Source organism: Mus pahari, chromosome 3 (genome assembly GCF_900095145.1).
Source record: "Mus pahari chromosome 3, PAHARI_EIJ_v1.1, whole genome shotgun sequence".
In the NCBI taxonomy this organism is placed as follows: domain Eukaryota; kingdom Metazoa; phylum Chordata; class Mammalia; order Rodentia; family Muridae; genus Mus; species Mus pahari.
Genome location: NC_034592.1, coordinates 54,057,097 through 54,064,798, shown reverse-complemented (window position 1 = coordinate 54,064,798; position 7,702 = coordinate 54,057,097). Strand labels below are relative to the sequence as shown.

At 39.6% G+C, this 7,702-nt stretch overlaps 1 protein-coding gene across 13 annotated transcripts in view; it reads right to left on the bottom strand.

The window, feature by feature from the left end:
- Positions 1-7,702, bottom strand: part of B3galt1 (beta-1,3-galactosyltransferase 1) — a 548,045-nt gene that overhangs the window by 148,804 nt on the left and 391,539 nt on the right. For 3 of the 13 annotated variants that reach the window (XM_029536533.1, XM_029536538.1, XM_029536536.1), the window contains exon 1: positions 414-897. The exons of 6 other annotated variants lie outside the window; for them this stretch is intronic. The gene's annotated coding sequence lies outside the window, so the exon portion shown is untranslated. Of the gene's footprint in view, positions 1-413; positions 898-1,462; positions 1,614-7,702 lie in introns of those variants that run through there. 4 more of the 13 variants (XM_029536528.1, XM_029536537.1, XM_029536534.1 and 1 more) reach the window with 2 other exon arrangements.

Genomic DNA, 7,702 nt, shown 5'->3' with positions numbered 1-7,702 from the left:
TATATATATATATATATATATATATATATATATATATATATATATTTGGAAACATGCTGCTATAGTGCTGAGGCTAGCTCCTGACATGGGTGCCCTTTTGTTTCTTAAGCACATATTACATAGGTATCATATTTAACACACACATACTATGTATACAAAAATATACATGAATTCATATTTTATGGATATATGTTGTGCTGTGATGAGAAGTTTTGCATATCATCTTATTTAAGCAGAGACATGGTAAATACACATTTCTCCTTTTCTAAGTGAGCTAACTGGATCTTAGCATATTACAGAGCTAGGATGGCAGCTGAAGTCTGCTGGACTCCTGAGCTAGGAAATGAAGGCAGCATGCTTGTTCCTTGCTGTGAGGCTTAACTAAGTTGATAAGATATGTGAAAAACACTTACCACCACATAGTGTGTGGCCACCAGCTGCTCTGTGAAGCCTTCTGATGTCAGAGATTCCTGTGCCTTTGGCGTTATTTGAGGCTCTGTCTTTCTCTCTAACATTTGAAAATTATTCATACTTTTGCCCTACTCGAATTTTCTATCAGCACGGAATATATCGAACTATACAAATATTAACACAGTTTCAGCGTACTCAAAAGCTACACGACTCCCAGAGCCCAGAGGCTCCGTTAGAAATAAGGCTTATCCCACCACACCTGTGGCTGTTTGTCTATTGTGTGAGCCAAGCTTCCCGCCTCCCTCTTTCTCACCTCATCCAGAATTCAACAGAAGCCCACAGGGAGCAGAACTCAGAATGTGTAATCTGGTTATTCGTTTTTAATTTTCCTCAGAAAGGCTGAAGATTTCCTGTAGACTCTGGGTGGCACCTGGTTTGTTATTCTCCCTGCCTTTGGCAACATGTAACTCTCCTGCTGAGGCTGGCTTCCACATGGGCAGCATGGGCATGGACGCCCTTTTAGCCCTTTTATTTTCTTTCTTAAGCACACATTACCAAGCTCTTTGCCCTTTGCTCTTTTGATTAGGAGCAACCTCTCTTTTTTGGACTACAGGATCGAAAACAAAAAAGCGGGGGAGAGGTCAAAGGCTGGAGTGAAAGAATGGTAAAAAAAAAAAAAAAAAAAAAAAAAAAAATTGGTAATAATAGAAGAAGTTTGTCCCAATGTCTCAAGCGCCTGTATGTACAAGATTCTCCAAAATCATAGTTAAATAAATAATTTTCTTTATGTACGTAGAACTGATGGGGAAACTCCCTTTTCCACCTTCATTGGAGGATGGAGGAAGGTGATTTTTCATACTGGTCTGGGGATAAATCTCCCTCTCTTGATCTCAGAGAAGGAAGAAAGCATGCAAAGCAAAGGACACAATGAGCATTCCCTTTGCAAGGCTAGGGCTGCGACTAAGCTGGATACAAGGCACTGCCGCTTTCTACAAGCAACAATGGCGCACCTCACTTTCCCCAGAGCTGTGGGTGGTGGGAAGCGACTTACCTGAGTTAGTTGCACTTTCAGTCATCCACCAGAGCAGCTAAGGGCGACTTTGTGTTGTTCTTGTTAGCTATATTCGTTCTGTCTCTTCAGTAATTTCATAAACCATGGCTCTAGGCTGTGCCTTTTATCGTATTTGCTTTGACTGGATTAGCTACAATGTAGCAACAGAGGAAAAGGAAGCAGTTACATCTTAGTGAGGTGTAGCAGTAGAGCAGGGACAGTGTGGGATGGTGAGAAAATTCATCAATGCAACAAATTCTGGAGATGTGAAAGTGTAAAAATAGAGTCTGGGTACCAAGGGAGCTACCCTGTCCCCCAAAAGTAATGTCTGAAACAAGTACAGAAAAGGAAAAATTCACCCCATACTTGACTGCTGTACAATGCTCACAGATAGTTTGGGGGAATCAGATGATACTCTACATATCATCAACCAATTTTAATCTTACCTCACAACAAATATGATACAGATAGAATTGGTTTTAGTTGCTGCGGGAGGAGAAGGCTGTTTCCACAAACATGTCCACACCCTAAACTCCAGGACCTGTAGTTAAGTTTAGGTTATATGTCAAGGGAGAGTAAATGTCGTGGCAGGGTTCCTGCTGCTAATCACGTGGCCTTCCATGTTCCCTCATGAAGGAGGGAAATGAAGTAGCAAAGTGAGGGAGATTCAGGAGAGATCCTGAATGATGTACGGGAGGAGCCCCATGCCATCTCCCTGGTTCTCAAAGGCACAAGTCGAGCAATGTGGGCTGCCTCTAGATGACAGCAAAGGCCAGAAACTGAGTGCCCTGACACATACTGCAGGAAGGAATTCATCATCATTTTAGTCCGGTGATTCTCATACTGGCCTTGTAGAATTTGGTACAATAAAACTATCAAATATGGTAAGCAACTGACCATGAATGGAAGCAAAAGTGTATATATATATCCATTACCAACTGCTGCATATTAAACCATCTCAAAATGAAGTGGTCTAAACATCAAAAAATCTCTGTCCTGTTTGTGAATCTGGAATCTGTCATTGTTGAATAGGAGAGCCCTTTGACAAAGTTCCATGCACCATCAGCTTAGGTGTTTCCTTGGGGGCCTCTGGAGTCTTATTTCAACAGCGAATAGTCCCATGACTGAGAAGTGTATACTATGTGCAGATGCGAGATCAGCTAGGAGCTCTGCTGGTTTGTAATCTTAGAAACTTACTGTCTTTACATACTTCTTTCCATGGGCTATTTGTACTTCCTCATAGTAACAAAGACTCATAGTAAGATCAAGCCAAGGAAACAAGGGGAAATAACAAGGCAGAAGTGTATGACTTTATGATAAAGGTTTGGAAATGCAGTTAAGTTCTCCTACAGATTTTGTAGTTCAGATTCTAACAAATCACATATCCAACAGTGATTCCTTAAAATTAAAATGGAACTAAGAAATTCCTAACACAGTATAAGAGTATAAAGGGATGACTGACACACAGATTCATCTACATAAATGATTCATTGGTTTATATATGATTTTATAATATTCTATCAATCTATAGTAAGATCCTTCTACTTAGAAAGTATACTGCAAAGCACTATATTCAGTTATTCTGGCAGCAGACTCAAACATTTCATCATTATTCTGTCTCCTGATTGCCTCATTTTCTCTTGTATGTGATTTAATCTCATGGTGTTTTCTTTACTGTGAACCTTAAATTGCTAATCTTTTCAGGAAGAGACTGTGGTAGTTTGAATATGTTTGGCTCAGAGGATGAGTGGCACTGTTAGGAAGTATGGCATGTTGGAGTAGGTGTGGCCATGTTAGAGGAAGTGTGTCACTGTGGGGGTGGGCTTTGAGACACTCCTCTTAGCTTCCTGGAAGCCAGTCTTCTCCTGTTTGCCTTCAGAACAAAATGTAGAACTCTCAGCTCCTCCAGCACCATGTCTGCCTGGACACTGCCCTGCTTCCCACTATGATGAGAATGGACTGAATCTCAGAACCTGTAAGGCAACTGCAATTAAATGCTATCTTTTATAAGAGTTGCCTTGGTCATGGTGTGTCTTCACAGGAATGGAAACCCTAAGTAAGACAGAGACCATGTCAAGTGATTGCACTGTACATGAAATCAGGAGCAACTAAGATGGTAAAGCTGGAAAGTCAGTGTTAGATGTTTCTCCATGTCAGGAATTAACATTCCACATAGCTGTGGTTCTGAAATATGAGAATGGGGTGACAGAATCTATTAATCTATATTACTGAAGACAATGATTCCCCCCCAACATACCCCAAAAACCTGAGGAGTATATATGGGAAACACCAGACACATCATCATGGCAGTCACAGCCAAAGAAAACTATTTGTATTCAGTGTGGTAACACAAGTGTGATTCCACCATGATACACAATACCTTTACCTCTGGGTGGCTTGAATGAGTCAGTCTTCATTACCTAATGTAACAGTGAGAGACTATGAGTGTGTACTTATAAGGTCAGCTGAAGGTTTTTATTACATTTGAGGATACAATAATTATGGGAGACCATTTCTGTCTAGAGATACTTTTGTTCAAAAGTCTTGGGGTAGGGGATGAAAGAAGAAAGTATTGAGGGCACCTGCTCCCCCATGGTACTGAACCTGAAGTCCTTCAGTGAGAGCAAACATGAGGTGGGAGACAGTGATGCTGATGACCCTGGCCTTGTGCAAACTTCTGCTAATGAAGGTATTTGTATCCAAGTTTCTACTTAACATTTGAAAAAGTAATAAAAAAATTTAAAGTAAAAAATATGTGAGGTTTTTAAAACTAAATGCTACCATAAAAGAGCCAAAAAGTGGAACAAAACTACTTCAAAGTAAAATTTAGAATAAGCTAGGGTTAATTTACCTATATGTGTATGTGTATGTGTATGTGTATGTGTATGTGTATGTGTATGTATATGTATAGTCAATGACCAAGGATTTGTCAAATCGACAGCAGTATGTAGTAATGTCCTAGACCCCATAGCCCCCCAATCCCTCACCAATACCAGGGCAACTTCTATGTATGCTATTTTTTGTACCTGTACAATGTATTTTTCCTGTATCTACTGTATATAGGCATACAAAAATACCACTATGCTATAGGTGTTCACAGTATTAAGAATTGTAATGTGCTGTATAGGTTTGCAGCCTAGCAGCCATAGGCTATGGCATCTAATTTTGTGTAAGTATGCTGTGTGTTGCTCTCTAAATGCATCCCTATTGTTAAATGGTACATGAACATGACATGATTTCATTTTTGCCAGAGAACATCAATATGTTCAGGTCCAAGGGAAGCAAGTGTGGATTTCCTGTGGTAGGAACTAGTAGGCTTTGGCAATGTGTAAGAGGTTGGGTAGATGGCTCAGTTAGGGTTTTGCTGCTATGAACAGATACCATGACCAAGGCAACTCCTATAAGAACAGCATTTAATTGGGGCTGGCTTATAGGTCCAATGATTTAATCCATTATTTTCAAGGCAAGAACATGGCAGCATCCAGGCACGAATGGTGCAGGAGGAGCTGAGAGTTCTACATCTTCATCTAAAGGCCACTAGCAGAATACTGACTTTCAGGAAGCTAGGATGAGGGTCTTAAAGCTCACACTCATAGTGACATACCTACTCCAACAGGGTGACAACTTCTAATATTGCTAATCCCTGGGCCAAGCATATACAAACCATAACAATGAGTGACGTTAACTTTGGAAGGTGCATTCTGCAACACTCACTGAAGTAAGAATTTCCTCTCTTTGCATCTTGTCCCTCAGTATTATTTCTCAGAGGCTTGGTTAGTTACTTGTCTCACTGCTTTGACTGTACAGAAAACAATGCAAGGAAGGGTGATTTCATGGTCTTTATGCTACAAGGAGGCACAGTCTAGCACAGCGATAAGAAAAAGAGGCAGCTGGATACATTGTGCCCTCAGTCAGGAAGTGGAGAGTAATACATGATTATGTTTCATCAGCTTTCTAATTTTAATTCACTCCAGGACCCTAGCCTATGGAATACAGAATATATGGAATATTGCCATATAGAGGGTTGCAAGACTCATCCTCTATTAACCTAATATAGATAATCCTTATCACAGGCTAATTGCTAAGGTGATTCCAAATCCCATCAAGTTGAGAGTCAAGATTAACCATTACAGAGACCGTAAGGATGTCCCACGCACACTTAAAAATTAGCTTTGTGCTTGCTACCTGGTACATGCCCTGACCATCTTTATCATGTTCTCCATTCTTGTCTCTGCCCAGCTGTGTCTTAGGGACTTCATCCTCTAAATTTGTCATTCTACTGTATCTTCATCAACAAGGGACAACCAGATCCCTTTTAGGTTGAAACAAAGGAAGAATGACAACGGTTGATCTGTCTGCCTTTGCTGTTTGTTGAGAAATAATAAATAGAATGTTGTTTCTTTAGAAAGATCCTTCCCCCTCCCCCCCAAAATAGAACCCTGCAAGTTATGTCTTACCAGAAGTCATGTGTAAGCATTAGGCTCAGACTCATGATAAGAGAATTCAGATTTCTATAACTTTTGGCAGTTTTAACTGTTCGGTTATAGGAGCTGCTTTAGTCATACCTAAGTGTCAGTTAGGAGGTTTAATTTTCTCTGCCCCTTTGCCTTGTATACGTAATATCTTTATCTTCCTCTTCTGGGTGCAAGGATAAGCCCAAGTGTTTGACAAAGTAACAAAGATTCGAGTCTCTGTACCTGATAACTTTTGTATCAGATAAAGTAGTTTCTGTAAGTTGATCTCATAGCTGAATATTGCTTCTTTTGAGTTTTTTTTTCCCATTCTCAAAGAAAGGTTTTTAACTTCAGAAGATCTTCAGTCTCCAGATTTTTGCTATCTAATGGACTAGGTCCCTGGTCCCTCCACAGTGACATCAATGGAAGCTTTTGTGAAAGTGAAAGATTTCTGTGTCTGTGAAGTCAAATATGTCCTCTACCTGCCCCTGTGGTTACCAAGTCCTTGGAATATGACTGCTGTGATTAAGAGAGTAATGTTAAATTCATTTAATTGAAATGAGAGTTAAACCGTCTAGCAGCTCCCATGTTAGCACTGTGACACTACTTTGGAATCTTAACCTGACTACCTTGTCAATCATCCTGTTATGTAAAATCTTTGATATCAATGGTTGAAATTTGAAAGCAAAGAAATCCCAAGAAGCATAGAGGGATGCTTTCTTTCTGTTGTGAATCATTTAGGTTTATGAGGTTTCTGTCAGTCACTAAAGACATGGCTATGCCAATGTCTTCGCCATGGAAAATGCTTTGACACCTCCATTTTTACAAGCCTCAGGTCTTGCCACAAGGTTCGGAAAGCCTGACTCATTCATGTAAGTCACCTATTTCAATACTGATTCTGTGTGACAAACTCAGTGGCTCACAAGTCAAGCAAGCGTAAGTTCTCTGGGTTCAGCTTATCTCGTCTGACTATGGCTGAATTTGTCTCTAGCTTCCAGGTTCAGATCTTAGAGTGTCCTACACCTCAGGGTGTGTTGTAATAGAGGTATTGGATGCTCAAGGAACTCACATAGTTAGGTCTCGAGAGAAAAGGCTGAATACTATCAGGTGTGTGCTAAGTAGAGTGTCATCTATCTTCACTGCAGTGAAGCTGTGATTGGTTTATCTCTGTCTCCCGCCCCCATACACACACCATGGGTCTGTTTATCTTTCCTCTCATTCACTTCCACTCCACTCAAGCCTGCATGTGTCTCATTTTCTTTTCTGGTAATGACAATGGGATCAACTTTTTTTTTTTTTTACATTTTCTATTCCTGAAAAGATGGTACTTAGTGGTCATCTCTTTACTTCTATCTTTGAGAAACTGTTTCTTAATCATACTTTTTAATGGCAGACAAATCAACTACTGGGGATAACTAGAAATGATGTTGCTAATTCTGATCTTTAAGAGCTTAGTTGATATTCCAAGGATGTAATGGAAGAATTAGTTTAAATGCATCAATTTGGTTATCTTTTCTCTTTCCCTTAAAGCCTTTCATGTTCATTAACAAAAAAATACAATAATTCCACACCAATTTATCTGGATTTGTCCCATTTGGAGCTTATCAGTATCTGTCTAAAGTCATTCCAGCTTAGTGTAATCATTCAAGACTCTTAGATGCCAAATCTTTAAATTAATGGTGAATATTTTCTCTTTCTTTCTTTCTTTCTTTCTTTCTTTCTTTCTTTCTTTCTTTCTTTCTTTCTTTCTTTCTTTCTTTCTTTCTTTCTTTCTTTCTCTCTCTCT